The 16,682-nt window shown below is 45.8% G+C and overlaps 1 protein-coding gene across 7 annotated transcripts in view; it reads left to right on the top strand.

Annotated features, from left to right (window-relative positions):
* Wdr25 (WD repeat domain 25) overlaps window positions 1–16,682 on the top strand; it is a 138,493-nt gene that overhangs the window by 33,084 nt on the left and 88,727 nt on the right. The window lies entirely within an intron of this gene.

Genomic DNA, 16,682 nt, shown 5'->3' with positions numbered 1-16,682 from the left:
TTGAAAAATAGAGAGGTTCTACATTTGTTGTGATAGATGATTTTAAATATGCTCATGTATCTAAGTTACTAAATTAGACATAGATATGTTTAATTATTTCTTCAACATGTCTACCAGTGTAAGTATTGAAGTGCATGGTTTTCTTTGTTTTTTTCTAATCTCATTAGGAAAATGGCGGTGGGGGGAGGTGTCTCTGTGGTTTGCCTAATATTTGGGATATTAGCCAAGAAGAGAAGAGGTTCACATTATAGGCAGGGCCTGCATTGCCACATAAGATATCAAAGCCTTAGCATTTTATTCAGAATGAGGTGAAAAGGTAGTTTATAACTAAAAAGAAGGTAAATGAACTTTATAAGGGTGTGATTTATATACAGTAAAATGTGCCCATTTTTTCAGAGTACTGTTGGATGAGTTTTGAAAAATCTATATACTTGTGTAACCATTACCCAATCAGGATGCAGAACATTTCCATGGCCCCAGAATGTTGCTAGTGTCCGTTATCAGTCAGCCTCCCTCCTCCCACCCCTAACCCCAGCCCACACACATCTGCTGTCTGTCATTGTAGATTAGCTTGGCCTGTTTTAGAATTTCATATAAGCGGAGTCATGCAGCACATAGTCTTCTGTGTCTGGCTTCTTACGCTTAGCACAGTGTTTTTGAGACTCATCCATAGTGTTCAGTGCATTCCTTTTTTTGCTGAATAGTGTTCCACTGCATAAAAATGCCATTATTCCATTGGAGGTTTGGTTTGTTTCCAGTTTGGAACTGTGTATGAACATTTGTGTGGACATGTTTCCTTTTCTCTTAGGTACATTTTTAGAAGTGGAACTGCAGGTCATATGGTAGTTGTATGTTAAATTTGTAAGAAATTAGTTATTTTGGGCAGGGGAGTGATTCTGCTTTATTTACATCTGTAAAAGTCCCCTTTGCTTCTGGATGGAGGACTGATCATGAGGGCTGGACTAGAGCAGGAAGAGCAGTGAGGGCAGTGGTAGGTGCCAGGCAAGGGAGGCCTCTGTCTGGATAGGGGCTTGTGGAAGGAGCTGGTTTTGAGGGGTGGTTTGGGGGTAGGATGACTGAGACTTGGTAATGAATTGAGTGATGTTGGGAGTCAGAATAAGATGACACTTGCTGTGATTTGGATATGATTTGTCCCCCAAAGATTCATGTGCTGGAATCTTGGTTCTCAATTTGTGATGTTGAAGTTGTGGGGCCTTCAAGAGAGGGGGCCGAGTGGAATGTGGTGGGTTGTGGGAGCACAGCCCTCAAGGTGAATAATGCTGGTCTCACAGGAATGAGTGATTTTCTACAAGAATGGGTTGTTATGAAAAGCCTCTCCCCAGCCTCTGGTTTCCTGTCTCACCATGTGATCTTTCCTTGCATGCACTCCCACTGTGATGCCATCTATCAAGTTGTACCATAGCCAGAAGATCCTCCCCAGAGCCAAGAAAATGCTGGCACCATGCTCTTGGATCAACAAAACTGAGCTAAACAAACATCTTTTCTATATATGTAAGCCAGCTTCAGGTATTTTGTTATAGCAACACAAAAGTAGACTAAGACAGCACTACTTATAGAAATGGGAAGATGCAGGAAAATTTGAGCATGCTCTGAAGCTCCCTTTTGTTCTGCCCAGTAAGACTGGCAAATTAATGCTAGTTTTATTTCTAAACAAACAAGAGAAAGAGGAAATTCCTCAGATGAGCAGCAGTGGTATAAAGGTGCTTATGTGTGGAGAGGTAGACAAGCATGCTGGTTATGTGTATGTGGTACCTGTTGGGAGACAATCCTCCTCAGGTCTTACTTTCTGCACAATATTCTGATCAAAGGCAGGGACAGCTAATTTGCTGTGGCCTGTCTTTTCAAGGATGTTTTGTATAGCAAGCAGCTTGGAAAATGGAGCTGGAGTCTCTGTCTGGAGCAGATTTATGTACATTCCAGGATTAAAAAAGACTGTCTCTCTTTGGAGCAGGGTTAGGCAGCCTCTTATAGAAGATTGGGCCTCCCAGCGTCAAGATCCCTTTCTACAATGCATCCCATGGTGTGTTCAGTCAACACCTGGCCTTCATTGCACCACCTGTGGGAGCTGGGCCTTGGGAAGCCCATGCAGCAATGTTTCTCTGGCTGCTACTATTGTGGCAAGTAATAAACCAGTGTGTATGAACCTCTGGCAGTCTAACTTGCTAGCTTGCTAGCGGGAGGATGGTTCAACCCCCACACAGTTCCTGATGGTACTTCTGGGTTACCCAGTACAGCTGACTGTGTCATTTCCTCCTTCTTGCCCTGATGCTTTCCTTCCTGCCTTCTGTATTGCTGTGAACATCTTGATGAGCATCTGTCTACCAGGTGGCAGGCTCAGGGTCAGGAGACAGAATGGTGAATGAGACAAGTGTACCCTGGCCTTTGCAGAGCAAGCACATACAGTGTAGCCTTTTATGCCCAGTTTGTTACCAAGTTGTGTCTTATTCACTTATCATCTTCCTGAGTCCTTCTTGTTCCTCAGTGTGGTTTGTTTCCTCTATGTATAGGAAATACACTTTCATGTTGTTGCCAGAGTAACTGCCACTGAAGTGCCTGGTGTGGTGCCTGGCAAGTAGCAGGTGGCACATGGTGACTACTATAGCTGTTATGCCTGTTGTGGACTGTTGTAAGTTCAGGTTGTCTTCGGTGCCAGGCCTCATGTAGACACCAGCTCAGAGGGGACCAGCCACACCTAGAGGAATTTCTTAGCAGGACCATTCACACAGACCACATGCTTTGCATACTTGACAGTCTCCCAGTTACCAGTGAGCTTGGAGACCAATATTTCAGGCCTGCAGAGAGCAGATGAGGCACAGGGCTACCGATGGGGCCAGTGGTGGGGCCAGGCTCCTAACCACGACTCAGAAGGTCTCCCCTGGAGGCCCTGAGCAGCCAAGCTCCTTTCTTCAGCCACCCCTCTCTGGTTTGTGCTCCCTATCTGCACAGGTGCCCGTGAGCCTCTTCTCCTTCTGAAGAGGAAAGCTGCCTGAGCAGTTCCTCCTCTCACGGGTGGGGGCGCTAGAGACCGAGCCTTTTCCTGGCTGTCTTGCCAGGAGCTTGCCTGTACGGATTGCTTCACCTTGATGCTGCCGGATTTGGCTGGAGACAGGCACTGAGCCAAGTGCGTTTCCACCTAAATTCTCCTCAATACAATGACCCTGAGTTGTTTCTGGCCCTGCTGTCCATCTTCCTTCACCTCTTCATGGACAGCTTGTCATGGTGACCTGCTCCCCATGCTCCAGCTCCCCTGTGTAGACCTGTAGATTTGTTCAGAGGTCATTCTTGATTTCCTATGTCTTACTTTCACACTGCACATGATTTTGTACATTACATACACAATGACACCCCAGCGATGGCCTTTCTGATTTTCACACAGTTATTAAAAATGAAAAATTTGAGCTATGGCAACTTAGTATGATCTGCCAGTCTCAGCCCTCAAGGGCAACAGGTAGAGTCTACACTGAGGTGAATTATGGGGCAGTGGTAGAGAGACTGCACTTGGCCCTACTTGCTGCAGGAGGGACCTGGGATTGGGCCACAGTGATAGGGCAGGGTTGAGGATGGTCACCACACCACGATTCACTGAATCTCATTGTCTCTCCTGTGCTTTCTCACATGGGATTCTGGCCTTGAAATGCTGTCCTCGAGAATGTTCTCTTTCTGTTTTCCTCAGGGGTGTCTCTCTGGCCTGCAGAGGCCTTGTCTCCTCCCTGTCTCCTTCCCCCTCTCTTCTGCTGCTGCCTGCGCTATAATGTGTTAGCCTTCTCGGGGAGTCTTCAAATTAAGTTTTTAGAATTGTCACAAGAACTGTTGGAAAACAGAAAGGCTATTTCATGGGAAGATGGTGACCTCATTAACTATAATTAGGCAATTCACAGAGGTTTTGAATATAGTCCGGCATCTCCCTTGTCCAAATGGGAGAAAAGTCTATGGTAATGTCTTTGGAGATATAATAGTCTTTAACACATTAACAGTTTAATTTCTTCTGGAAGATTTGGCAGCCTGATGTTTTCATTTAGAAGCCAAAATATATTTTTACAGTCATCCACATTAATATCAAAATTATAATTCTGAGCAAGCAATTCAGTTACTGATATCAAGCATTGTTTCTATACCTGGAGGAAGACCACAGGTAGGAGGCAGCCCTCACATTTCACAAACGGGCTAACACTATGAACCCATGCAGTTCGTGTCCCTGGTGCAGGCTCTGTGATGAAGGCCAGGGATGTAGCCAGGTGTAGTGGTTTATGCTTATAAAATCAGCTTACTGGAAAGGCAGAAGCAGGAGACTTAAGAGTTTAAGATAAGTCCTGGCAAAGGTAGTGGCAAGACCTTGTCTCAAAAATGAAGTAAGCTGGGTGCCAGTGGCTCAGCCCGGTAATCCTAGATACTCAGGAGGCAGAGATCAGGAGGACGTTTGAAGCCAGTCCGAGCAAATAGGTTGTGGACCCTATCATGAAAAAACCCATCTCAAAAAAGGGCTGGTAGAGTGGCTCAGTGTGTAGGCCTTGAGTTCAAGCCCAAGTGGTAGGGTACTTGCTTGCCTAGCATGCGCAAGGCCCTGGGCTCATTCTGCAGCATGGAAGATGTGGTAGGGAGGCAGGGATGTAAGTGCTCTGCCTCTCCTCTCCTGTTAATCCTCTGAGAACATGCATATTTAAAATCAATGGGAAATTTTTTCTGAAGGATTTTTGCATATGCCAGCCCATGCTCTAAAATTTCTCCTGAATTCTTTACATCTGTTACCCTGTTGCCTTGTGATTGTGAGAATAGACCTGAGAATGAATGGTACCTGCAGGGCCTGCCTGGTGGCCAGTCTGAAGTCGTGGCTGCAGCTCCCCCAAGGAGCTGTCTCCCATCCCCAGATTCCTTTTGTTGCCCAGATCTGTAAGGCCGGAGCCTTGGAGCTGCCTCGACAGTCCCTATCTGCACCCAGTGTCAGACCTCCACTGCCTGCTTTGCTGGCTTGGGCATTCAGGCCACATCAAGTAACTTCCAGCTTTTGACTTTCACTTGTGAACATATTTTCTATAGTTCCATAGTGATTTTCATCCATCATTTTGGGTTCTGTTTTCAAAGCTTACTATCTGCCCCTCCTTTTACAGCTTTTAACATAGTCATCTTCCTTCCTGTGGCTGTACCACAATTTGTTAAATTGCATCCCTTGTGCCAAATGTTGGCATTTTTGTTCTAGCAGATTTTTTATTGTTGTTTTATAGGCAGTGTTGCAATGATCATCTTTAGATACATAATATTTAGCTTCTGCACAGTTATTTTCTTAGGCTTGATTCCTAGGGCTAGAATTAACTAGGCAAGGCTAAGAACAGCTTTTTTAAAAATTCAAACTTTTCTTATTATAGTAGTAACTGGAAAATAGGAAAAGGTAGAAAAAGGAAAATAAGGATGACCATTAGTCCCCAGACAGTGTTCGTCACCATGTCTACCAGGAGTGTACTCCCCTGAAAACAACAGGAACTCAACATGAGTGGCTACAGCAGGTCGGGGCTTATTTGTCTGGGAACCAGGAAGTTTGAGGGACAGTCGAGGGCTGGTCCCCAGCTGAAGCCAGGCTATTGGAGAGCCTGGCATTCGGTATCTTCCTGTCTCAGTGTCCTGCTGCAGCTGGCTTTTTTCCACCTGTGCCTTCCTCTCCTCAGTCTTGCTCCCTTGGCAGCTTCCTTCCTGCTGCTCTGAAGCCTTTCCCCCATTTGCCTGGATGAGTCTTTATTCCTGCTTGCTTTTGGTTCACAAACAGAAGATCTCCTAATTTGGGCCATTATAATGAGATATTTACTTATTTTTTTCCTACATATCCATCACCTGCAACTGCCATGTTGGTGACATCCCATTTGACCAAAGCAGAAAATTTAACTGTGTCCCAACAGAGAAGTGGAAGAGAGCATGCCTTGGGACTAGGAAGGAGCCCATCTTTCTTTTTGATAGGATTGTCTTTCATCCTTGTGTTTCAAGTCTACAAAGTCCCCAGGGTTAGAAAATACCCTTTACTCTCTGCTTGGTTCCTGTGAGCCAGAGAAGGGGGTGGAATCTTCCTGGGATTAGAGGGCCCGCTTGTCAGTCTTGCAAAGAGGAGTTTATTGAGCACCTATTTCATGCAGTGGAAGATTGTGAGCTACAGTCTTGGACTTCAGGAAGCTCACAGAAGAGGGGAGGAAACAGGCAGACATCCTTTAACCTGTTGCACCATTCTTCTCAGGTAAACTGAGTTGGGCTTGGCTGAGTAGAAATGAGTGATTTGTGACCTACTTTAATCTGAAGAAAAGATAAAAAATAAAATGACACTCACATATACCAGGTTTTACAGTTACTAGCATTTTGCCATATTTATGTTGGGCCCCTTTTTTATCTTATGAGGAATAAAATAGCTAAAGCTAATGGTATAGCTAAAGCTTCTATGGCAGTGGCCACTGAAAATGTTTTTGAATATTTCTTACATGTGTTTATCCATAAACAATATATAATATTGTTTTTACATTGTAAATATTTATAAAAATGCCATCACACTCTATGTTCTTTATGTTCTTTTTCAATTGAAAAACATTCAACATGATGTTTTTTGCTACCTAGCCATCCATCCAGCTGGTTCATTCATTTTTAATTGCTGTGTAGCATTCCACTGCGAATAAACAAGAGTTTACTTACTTACCCCCCTTGTAGGGAAGGTTCAGTTTTTACACTTTATCTCTTACAAACAATATTGTGCTCCAGTTATCGATTGCTATATATTAAACCACCTTGAAATGTAGTAGCTTGAAATAGCAATGTATATTATGCTTGCAAATCTGCAGTCTAGGCTGGTGGACCAGCTCATCTCTGCTCTACTTGACCGCATATTGGGTGGTCCCAAGGCTGGAGCTGGAGTCATCTGCAGACTTGTTCACCTGGGTGTCTGATGAGGGCTGCTGGCTGTGCTCGGATCCTAGCTGTGCCTCTCTCCTGAGCACTACCATGGCCTCTCTATGTGGCCTGGTCTTCTTTACCATGTGGTAGCTGGGTTCTAGGGGTCAGTTTCTAAAAAGAGAGACCCAGGCTGAGCCTGAATTGCCTTTCGACCTAGTCTCAGAAGTCAGGCTGTGTTCTGTCCTTCAGAAACAAGTCACAAAGTCTTGCTTCCATTCAGGGCCAAGTGGACAAGAGTCACAGGTTTGGCAGACCTGTTTTAAAACACCACCCTTAGGTGCACCGCCTTGTACACCCCCATGAGAGTTTCTCTGGCTTGGACCCCTCATGCTGGACGATAGGTCTTGATATGTATGCTTCTTTGGAGCTGACTAGATGTTACTAGGTTACTCTCCTGCATGCTTTTCCCTTTGACACCCACCAGTGTACTGAAAGCTCCCCTGCTTTCACACTCTCCAGCTCTTGCTGTTAGGGATTTTGATTTTTGCCCTTCTGGTGGATGTGAAGCGGATCTTGTTGTTTTAATTTGTCTGCCCACTGGTGAGACCAAGCCCTGAGCTGCCTTGTGGGAATGGCATTGTGTTCCCTTTCCCAGCTGGCTGCCCTAAAGGAGACAGAAACGTCAAAGTGCTATTTTATGTCTTATGATGTCAATTTTTCAAGTGAGAAGTACGAGTATCCCACAGAGTTTATTGCAAACTATTATGAAGAACCTTGGAGTTACTCTATTGGTATGACTCATTTATGAAAAAAGTAGGATTCCAGTAACTGCAGGCTGTATTTGAAATGTGATAGATTTTTGTTTAATCTCTCACCTCCCTGTAATTTGCCCAATTTAAAAATGCCCTGAAGCTTGCTTTCTCCTGTCTGGGAGCCCTGTTCTTACTATGCATTACCACCATAATAGAAATAAGAAATGGTGCCAATATGTGCCTCTCTTCAAGTTCTTGCTGTCTCTGTGGCCATTTAATTACTTCAGGTACCCATTTTCCCTGCTCTCGTTTTCTCTGCCATTCTGATGTTTGTGTGTAGCTTCTAGAGGAACTGGGGGTCAGTAGGCCCTGGTTTGTGGGTTCACTTAGGCCTTCCTTCCTGCCTCACTGCATTCGGTTGCTAAGACACACCTTGTTTAAATGATGCTGTGAGGTCAGGGGAAGTCCGTAACTGTAGATTCTGGCATGAAGCCTGGCATGAAGGAGAGGGGAGTGTTCAGGAAATACACATTGATAAATAATTCAGAATCTCGGTTCTTCTGATGATCAATCAGACCTTCTGGCTTCTCTTAGAAACATCTGGAAATAGCCACATCTGACCAAGAGTTCTGTGATGAATTCTTAAGCTTTCCTTGAAAAATGAGCTTTTGGCTACTTTTTAATTTAACCTGGTTCCATCTGAGTACTCTGAACATTGCTGGCGGCTTGCTATAGAACATTATCTGCTCCGCCTGCCTCCTAAGGGGCATCTGCTTCTCATTTGTGCTGAGACCCTGAGCCCAGGCTATGGAAATGAGAGGAGACCACCTGCTGAGTGGCAGCCCTCTGCCGGCTCAGGAGTGCCTCTGCCGCCACAGTGGCCACACCTGGTGATCAGTGTTCATTAAGGGGCAGCTTTTCCAGGTTGTGCAGTGCAGTGTGTGCTGTGACCATCACTGCAGCCCTTTCCAGAGCTTGTGGCAGGGCACAGGCCACTCCAGGGACTGCAGGTGGAGCAACCACTGGGATAAGCTCCATTCTGGTCCTGGGGAGGCTGACGACTTCATTTGCCTTGAGGAACAGGGAAAGAGCCGACTATGCCACCGGCTGTGTCTTAGGGTTCTTCCTGGACCAACCAGAGTTGGTTTAAACAAGGAGTTAATTTCCTGTTGTTTTAAAGGGAAGGTGGATTTGGGGTCTGTTCATTGCTCATTTGTGGAACCACCACAAATTGGCCTGGGTGTGTGGGGTGAGGTTCCCAGGTTGGTGGGGTGAGGCTCAGTGCAGATAGCCATGTTTCATAGCCTTGAGGCTGTCACACCACATACTAGATGCCAACAAGTCTCCAGGGACTTAGCTTCCATTTCTGAAACAGACTTTTCATAGCCTGATGGTTGGTATCTCTCCTGCCCAAAAGTCATAGCACCTGTTACCTTAATTAAGTCTAGACTTTGTTTGCATATTGAGAATTAGCAGGGCTCTTTTCTATTAGAGACCTGCTCACTGACCCCAGAGCTTTTTGTACAATGAGGAACAAAATGGTACCATGTTGGGGCCTTGCAGCAGGCCCTGCACCAGTGTGACTTGCCCATGCTTAGCCAAAGGCCCTAACCTGCTGTGGGGTCCCAAGGGCCAGGACGCTGCTACCTGCCTGGTTTTTGGGCTAGAGCATCCTGGGCCTAGGGATCTGGAGCCAGGTTTTGGTAGAAGCCCCTCATGGCCCAGTTTCTTGATTTCCTAGTTGGTAGGATTTGGGGATTGGGCTGGCATCAGGATTCCTTGCAGTGATAGCAGCTGTCACCACCTAGGCAGTACCTGCTGTGGATCTGGATCTGGCTCTGCCAGGTACCTCAGTCTTACAGAGTGAGGGTTTGATCATTCCATTGCACTGATAGGGAAACTGAGGCTCAGGGAGGCCATACCTTTCCCAGCACACATATACTCCTCCTGTCCTGTTCTTCCGGGTATGTGATGCCACCTCTTGCTCCATGTGTGGGACCTGTCAGTAACACACACACCTGTGGCCTCTCCAGAGAGACTTGGGACTGTCTGCTTCTGTCTTTGCCCATGCCTGCCATCCAGGCCTTCTCTTTCTGGCCAGGGTAAGTGCACCAGCCTCAGAAATGTCTTCTCTGCCTTCCCCTCATCCTTAGGCAGCCAGAAGTTTTCTAAAAAATGTACCCTTGGAGTATCCCTTACTGGCCTCAGAGCCCAAATGGCTCAGGGTCAAGTTTGCACTCTTTGAGGTGGTCTTGGGAGGCTGTTCTCTAGCCACTTCCCTTAGTGTTCACATTCTGTCACCCCAGAAGCCTGAACAGTGACTATCTTTAGCACCCAGTGCCAGGAGGTGCATAGCAGGTGTTTGAGCATAGCTGAACGTAGGATTTGGATCTACGTGTCTGTTAAGTTTCCTGAGCCTCCGCTCTTCCCACCCCTTCTCATTGAGTACTAAACAAGTTTGACAAGGGCAGATACTCAGGCCAAAGCCTGCTCATGTATTTTATGTAAACGTCCCTGGCAGCGCAGCTCTCCCACATACAAAACCCATTAGGCAGTGCTGTCGCATGCCATGATGGTGGGCAAGGTCTCATGTTGATGCAGACTCAGCTGGCTGTTTTTGAAGGCCCTGTCACGTTTTTGTTTTGAAGGAGTTCTCGAAAATGACAGGCTTCATTTCAAAGGTCTTTGTTAATCTAATAGTGTTCCCTGGCTGAAATATGTGAACCGTTTAATCAAAGCTCTTGCATTTGATGAACTAGGGACAGAATTAAAACAATTTCAGCTTCATTTCAGGCATAGACATGCAGCCAGAGGAATCACATGGTGAAGCTGACCCCTAAACATGTGCCAAGGGGCACTCAGATGGGTAGGAGTATACCCCAGTCCCTCCAAGGATTCCTTTTTGACATTCTACCCAAAATCAGATTTGTATGAGCACAAAATGAGTGCAAGGCTATTTTCAGCACAGCACCATGGTGAATATGCATTTCACATCTTTGGGTAGGATGGTTTAAAAAATTAATAGATACATCCTTTATTTTTCTCTCTATGAGCTAAGGCTTGGAATTAATTTTTTCTGGCCCACTAACTCTTGTGGCTAAAAGTACAGATTAAGTTTCTAGAAGAATCCATCACCAAATTATCGAAAAGTTGGTATAGAGAAGATAATGGACTCTATGTTGGGTTATGTCCATGGGGTTGTTGTTTTATGCAATTACAGTTTTCTTTATTTTTCTTCTTTTGTGTTTTGGGAAATCAACCTGAGAATGGGCTTCAAATGGAAGAGTTATTGGCTATTTTTCCCAAATGGGATTGCCCTTCCAAAGAACAGTGGGCATCTATTTGACAAGTTACAAATCTGTGCTCTAAGTTCTCTGAAGAAAGCATGAATCTTAGACAATGGTTCTGTGGCGCCTGTATTTCAACCAGGCATGTAGAGCTGTCAGAAGTCAATAAAGTCCTTAGATGCCTGCTTGTACCCAGCCAGCATTTGTTAGATGTTCTCTGTGGACTCTACTCAGGACTGGAAGGTAGATTAGAGCTCTGCAGCTTCCCTGGTCCATAGCTTCCTAAAGCATGATCTTTCTAACCCTGCTCTTTAGACCCACTTGTCTTGCTGTCCACGAAAAGGAAGAGCCCTTAGTACCCCTTTATTAGGAACCTGCTAGGGACTGGGCATTGCCAGACAGTAGGGCACAGAGAAAGGAATGATATCCCCTGTCTTGGTGATGGTGCCTGCCATGAGTGCTGCCCTGGCCTGTTGTCAATGACCCAAGCCCTAGGAGACCCTTCCCTGTGCCTACCACCTGTTGTGGCTGCTTCTGTAGTGCAGTTGTTGAACTTGTCAGCAGAGAGTTACAAACACCAGCTGATCACTCAGGGGCTTGCCTAAACCCTTCTGAGGCTCTCCTTGGCCTCCAGAATACAGCCCTGATTCTACAGTGTGTCTCTGAGGCCTCTGGAGCCTATTCCTGCCACCTCCTAGCCCTCCTGATACCCCTCTGCCCCTCCACTCTTGCCTTGACTGGGACTTCACTGTGCCTTTCCCTCTGCTGGGGCATTCCTTCCTCTTCCTCTCTTCGCAGCTTCATCTGAATAACCCCTGCTCATCCTTCCTGACCCTGAGAGACACACTTTGCCCAGGAAGCCCACAGTTCCCTGAGGCTGCTGTGGGCACCTTCCTTTCCCATGTGTCCCCTGCCCCCTATGCTCCTTCTGCACAGCACTGTGTTGCCTCTTAGTTCACTTCCCATGACCTGTGAAGTGGGGATGTATGGGTCTTGCTTGGTCTTGCTCACTGTGGTATCCCAGTGGTCAGATAGGTGGCACACAGTAGGCACATGGCAAAAATTTGTGGATTATGGGGCCAGTCTCTCTGTTCTGAGCAGGTGGCAGTGTGTTAATGGTGGTTGTTGGGATAGATTGGAGGAGGCCTGTGAGGGTGGTTGTTTGACAGGGTCCCAGGCATTGCTTTTTTTTTTGACTAGACTGGTCCTGTTACTCAATATTCTTGCCTATTGTTGGAAGGGAAAGTAGCCTGTTTGAAGGAACACTTGGGTATCTGGGGTGCTGCTGTTGTGAGAGGAACAACTTCTGGCAGGGGGGCTGGGCCAGGTGGGGTGTTGCTGGGCACTCTGACTACCTGCTGACTGCAGGTAGGGACACTGAGGCTGGGCGGGGCAAGCTGAACCATGGCCTCTGACTCCCAGTACAGCACTACACCCCATCAGCCGTCCCCGCCCCTGTTTCCCTAGGGCACTTGGAGTCAGGATGATTTCTCTGCCTTGGAAGCCAGCTGTTTCCTTGACCTGACTCTGCTGTCTTGGCTCTGGTGCTCCTTCAACTGAGTAGGAAGTTCTTCCTCACAAGATCCAGAATTTTTCCTTCCCTTTCCATTCTTTCCCTTGCCTGTTCCGCCGAAGCTGGCATGATGTCACTGTTCCCCTTAGAACACTCACCCACGAGCACTTTTCCCTTCTGAGGAAACATTTTGTGGGCCCTCAAGGTGTCGAAGCCACCGGTTCATGTGAGCAAAGGGTCTACAACTCTGAGCCTCAGAGAAGAAGCCAAGGCTATCTCAGGTCTCCCCTGCTTCCAAATAGTGGGGTAGCCCAGGAGGTGGGCAGCTCTGCAGAGCAGAAGGATGTGGGTGACAGTGCTTGGTACCATCCCTATCCCTTCTCATGTGTGCAACCAGGCAGGTGAGAGGATAGGGTCCAGATCCTATCTGGGCTACTGACTAGTGGACTACAAGCATCTTGGGCCCCAGATTCTCTCTCTGGGGGCTAGACCCTGAGTATCAAGTGCTTTGGCCCATGCTGATCACTCAGAGGTCTCAGTAGTAGTGGCCCTGCAGGGTTGCTGTCTATGCTGACTCTCTGTTTGTCCCCATGCTGCCCAGGACAGTCCTTGGGCCTCGCTGGCTAAGGTCACCTTGCTTTGCTATTTCTTCCTCTGAGGTGCCCTACTGAGAGCTGCCTCTATGAGGAGTCATTGCTCTCTGTCTTTCCTCAGACATATTTTTTTCAAAATCTGACACCTCTCAAAAGTTCTGTACCTTCACTTTTATTCTTTGAATAGAACTTTAATTTAGTTGCACATTCATATTTAAAATCTCATAAGAATTAATTTCATTATACTAGTTTGTTTTGCTTCTTACCTTTCACAAAGCAATATCATCGAGCTTCCTCTTGCGTCTTTGGCATCAGCGTCATCATTATCCCCCGAGCCACTCTGACTCATCTAATGCAGTTTTCTCGAGCGTGTCAGCTTTACTTCACGTAAGCCGTTTCAGATCCTGCCCTTGGTGAGTCAGTGCACGCGGCTGTCACTGGGAAGTTTTCACCTGGCCTCAGGCACGTATTTGTGAAACTTTGGGGTTTTTGTCCCTTGGGTTTTGGCCTGGGGCTGCAGAGTAGGACCTGCTTGGACTCTGCTCTCAGAAGGGCTGAGTGATACTGTGCTCTGTGGATGGTGCTCAGTTCCACCTTGAATGACTCTGGCCTCAGTGTGTCACCAGCTTACTTTCCTGTGGGACATGGGTAGCTCAGCAGAGGCTCGCTTGCCATTCTGGAGAGTGTGGCATACTCCCAACCCCATAGGGCTAACAGGAAAAAGATTTATGTATAAGCACGTGTGTGAACTGGAGAGAAGGAAAGAGGAGAAGGAGTTCCCTCTCTAGTCTCAAGGGCTTACGTGGCTCTGGATACACGCCTGTGCCTCTTACATGACAGTCCTCTATTTGTCCAGAGGCCTTTATAAACCAGGTCCCAGTGGATTGAGGGAGGCCTAGGCCTCCACATACAACTTCTGAGAGTTCCAGAAAGTTAAGTATTCAGCCCAGCCCTTGGTTGATATATGTAAAACTGCTTCTCTTAGACTGCTCTGGCTGCCTTAAAAGAATTCCATAGATTGGGTGGCACAACAGAAAATTTGTTTTTTCACAGTTCTGGAGACTGGTAGTGCAAGATCAAGGTGGCAGCAGGGTTGGTGTCTGATGAGGGGCCTCCCCTTGAGTTGCAGACAACCACTTGTTCACTGTGTGTTCACACAGCCTTTCCTTGGTTTGTGTGTGCTGGGGGAAGCGGAAGGCACACACACTCCTGATGTCTGTTCAGAAGGACACTAATCCTATTGGATAGGGGCCCACCCTTATGACCTCATTTAACCTTAATTAATTCTTCAGAGGCTCCATCTCCAAATGTAGCCACACTGGGGAATTAGGGCTTCAACACAGGAATTTGGGAAAGACACAATCCATAACATATCTGAGACATTGCCTTGCATATAGCAGATGCTCCATGAATGTGTGTTGTGTGTGAATCTGAGAGGTTTCAGAAAAATGAAATGGTCCCAGAAGCTCAAGCCAAATCCTAAAGACCAAGAGAGCCCTGGGGAATAAAGGGTGTTCTAGCGTCTTGAGCTTGGCTAACTAGCTCTGGGTGATATGTTAGATTCAGGCCATCCTTCCATTGGAGCCATCATCTCCAGTGCTCCTGGTCTCTGACCTCCAGAGCCCCTTTGGAAATGGAGAAATTGTGAGTTTTGGCCAAGGTATGGTACTTTGTGGGGTGGGGGGGGCAATACACTGTGAAGGCCAAATCCTATCTATTTATTGATAGTAGTATCTTTTTTGGAGTAATTAGCTCCATGAAAATAAGGTATTTGGCTCCTTTTCTACTTCTAGCATGTTAAACAATGTCTGGCACAAAGTTGTTCACCCACTGGGTGTAGGTTGGTTTAATGGAAAGAATGGATAGTCCTGATGCTGTGCACAATGCCGGATGTAGTAACAACCTCATGGCTTACACTAGGAGGACTGCCGCTTTTGCATATGAGGACATTGAAGCCCAGAGGGACTTGGTTGCTTGTTCTAGATGACCCAAGGAGTCAGGGGAGGGGACTCTGAGGAGTCTCAGGAGGTCACGTGGGGTGGACCACAGACCAGCTTGCTCCTTTCTCCCCCACCTGGTGGCCTGTACCTTTCTGGCTGGTGGCAGGGGTCTGAGAGGTGCCCACTCCCCTCCTTGTGGGACTTTTTATCCACCAACTTTTAAAGTGTCTGAGACGCTCCCTGACCTCAGCTTGCAGGGACAAACCTACAAGTAGAAGGGCTTCCCTCTGGCCTGGTCTTGGGTTTCCCTGTGGCCAGCCTTCTCTGAGTATTTCCTGAGAGAATCAATATACAGACACATTAACCACACTTATAGATTTAAATCGGTGCTGTTTCTGCTCAGCTAGTTAGCCTGTCACTCTCTTTGGCCCCTGGCATTCATTATTAGGTGCGTTCTGATTTTATTAGTGTGGCTAATTAATGCACGGCATTAAAATATCGACATGAATTGATTTGGGTATCTGTGTCCTTGGAGCTTCAGTTAGTAAAATAACTTTTGATAAGACTAGTGCGTTTAGAACATTTAGACTTAATTATATTTTCTAAAGGATTTTTCTAGAATCATGTAACTGCCTGGCAAGGTACTTCAATTCCCTAGTTAACTGAAAGAAATTGGTTTTTCGTTTGGTTTTGCTTAATACGAATTAGAAGTAATATACATTTGATAAAGGCAGTTAAAGGATTATTTATAAAGTCTCCCTCTTTATATGTTAGGAAAAAATCCATAAGGCTGAATTAATTTTGAGGATGGTGTGAGGAGAATGACAGTTGGAGAGCTGTTTGGCCCAGAGAATTAGGAGTGCTTTTCTGTTCCTGACTTCCTTTGCAATTCTTCCTCAAAGATGTGCACTTTTCTTCTTTGAGTTTCTTTGAGCACAGTCAATGTGTTACATGGGTGCATCCCAATTTCAGCATCAGCAAGTCGTAAATTATGACAGGGTTGAACACCGGAGGAAAACTCAGGTGTTTCATTCTCATCTCTCTCACTTAGGTTAGGAAGTCTGCCAAAGCTAGCAATTTGAAAAGAAAGAAATGAAAATGAAAAGAAAAAGAAAGGAAAGTATCTTGCAGAAACATGCACCATAAAAGTGTAGTAAGTCAGTGGTTATTATCCCACTTGTAAGAGTCAACTCCTCTCATTATTATTTTTAGAAAGCTTACTGTCACAATGCCTGACTCTTTCAAATGTGTAGCCTGTCAAAGGAGGCCTTACAAATAATTCCACCAAATTTACCAGTCTACAAGAATCATCCTCTTCTTTCTTCCTCTTTTAAAAAATGTTGACCTATTTCAGACTTACAGAAAAGCTGAAAGAATACTGCAAAGAATTCTCAGACACCCTTTACCTAGATTCTCTAAATGTGAGTAACTTCACTTTATACCATGTATGTATATATACAGACACATATGTATTATTTGTATGAATTCACACACATATTTTCTGAATCACTTAAGAGTAAGACTGATGATTCTTTAATCCTAAATAATCCAGTGTGAGTTACCTCAAACAAGAAATTCTCTTCCATAACCACAGTGCAGTTTTCAACATTGAAATACTATTGTCTAATCTGCTGTACACACTTTATTGAGATTTTTGCCAACTGTCCCAAGAATGTCCTTTATAGCAAAAGTGATCTCACGATCTTGTGTTACTCTCA

This window comes from Castor canadensis, chromosome 3 (genome assembly GCF_047511655.1).
Source record: "Castor canadensis chromosome 3, mCasCan1.hap1v2, whole genome shotgun sequence".
Taxonomy (NCBI): Eukaryota; Metazoa; Chordata; class Mammalia; order Rodentia; family Castoridae; genus Castor; species Castor canadensis.
Note: the sequence above shows the minus strand (reverse complement) of the source record. Positions and strands in the feature narration are given on the sequence as shown.